This window comes from Myotis davidii, unplaced genomic scaffold, assembly GCF_000327345.1.
Source record: "Myotis davidii unplaced genomic scaffold, ASM32734v1 scaffold1437, whole genome shotgun sequence".
Taxonomy (NCBI): Eukaryota; Metazoa; Chordata; class Mammalia; order Chiroptera; family Vespertilionidae; genus Myotis; species Myotis davidii.
This window is the reverse complement of record NW_006288601.1, coordinates 1121542-1123501: the sequence shown is the minus strand read 5'-3', so window position 1 is coordinate 1123501 and position 1960 is coordinate 1121542.

Genomic DNA, 1960 nt, shown 5'->3' with positions numbered 1-1960 from the left:
TGATTGTACATAATATTTAAATCGTCCAAATATCCAGCATACATTTCCATGTTGTTGCCATCCACTATCAACACCATGAGTGAAATGGCTGGTTGGAAAGCCAAAGTTCATGCTTTTACAATCCTTAATGAAGTAAAATGCCAGATCTCTTTGGTCTCAAAACATTGTTCTGGTCTGATCTGACTATCTGTGTAAGAGAGACTTCTTTAAATTAGGGATGCTTAAACTTTTAAGTTGAATTTGACTATAGTCATACTTAAATATTTTTGTCAAGTATGTTATGTGGCAGGTGATATTATATTCTACCTTGAGTTTGGAAATTTCAGTTAAATTTGAATTGTTATAATGGCCTCTGAAGATGAAGACAAAGGAATCTGCCATCTGCTGCCATTCTTCCTCTGTCTCGATTTTAATTGCTTGGAAATCTAGAATTATTTTGACTTTCTATATACTGTCTTTAAAAACCGACACAGCAGACTCCCCCCTCCCTTCCCCTTTTTAAGCTACATCTTCGTGCTGAGTATATAGACACTTGATAAATGTGTCATGTTAGTTCTAAAATAATTATGCTTTATATCAGGATTATGTTTTCTTGATCGATATAGCTATTCTCATGGTGAAATTTATTTTGTACTAGTAATAGACTGCTTAAGTGGCTGATTTGAAAACCTTTCTCTAAAAAAACAAAGTTATCTGGCAGATAATTGATATAAGTTCATCCTATGAAAGAATCAAATTTCAAGTTAAGGTAAAGTACAGTAAGTAGGCATATAGAGCATATCTGTCTCCTTGTCTCTTTTGACACTAGCTAAACTGCCAACTGGAAGAATGATTGTTATATATCAACTAGAAAAATATTTTAACAAGGTTTCTTCTATTGTTTCAAAACTGATAAACTTGAACTTAATCTCTTGCCATTTATTCTTCCTTTCCACTTTTCAGGTTCCTGAACCAAAGCATATTCTGGGTTTTTTAAAGCAAATCTGCATTTGATACAATGCATAAATATGCCATTTGCAAATGATTGCTTGTTCTCCAATGAGCATTTGGTTATATTCAACAAAAATTGATCATATGAACTGTAATCTTTGAATTGCTCAAAATAGATTGATTGAAACTAAAAACCTATAATAGAGAAATTATCAATACTCTGTTATTAAGGGGTTGGACAGAAGTAAATTTACAGTTGTTCACAGAAGTAATACAATAATTAATAAATAATAATACAAGAATAGCCCTGGCCAGGTGGCTCAGTTGGTTGGAGTGTCATCCCATACACCAAAAGGTTGCAGGTTTGATTCCCGGTCAGGGCATGTATGGGAGGCAACCAACCGATCAATGTTTCTCTCACATCGATGTTTCTCTTTCTTTCTCTCCCAGTTCCTCTCTTAAAAAAAAAAAAAAAGCCACACACACAAAAAAACATATTCTTGGGTGAGGATTAAAAACAGAAGAAGAAGAAAACTGTGTCTCATGGTACTCACAAACTGTAAACCTACTTTTGCCCACCCCTGTATTGTGAGATAAGATATCCTGATAGATTTCTAACTTCTGCGTCCTCTGAGTCCCTTACTCAGTTTTTCTTAATCTTAACCTCTAAACTGTTGACACCAATGATCTTTAAGTTTTTGAGTCCCTCTTTGTCCCAGTCACATACACACCCTGAACCTGACTGTTCTGTCACCTTCCAAAGTGACAGAAGCCTCTTGTGAGGAGACAAAAGGTACTTTGGAGGCTTGGAGAATTTTTAGAAATTGCAGGGCTCAGTCATGATACAGTAATCCTTGCAGACCTTCATCGAAGAAGCACTTATTAGTGTAGTTCTTCACACATGCTCTCTGAAGGGTCCAAAAGAAAGTTCTTGCCCTCACATAGCACATAATCCATTCTCGATCACACCATGCCATCTGTCAATCAGAGGTTAAATAATTAACCACTTCATATTTTTATAAAAGCAGCT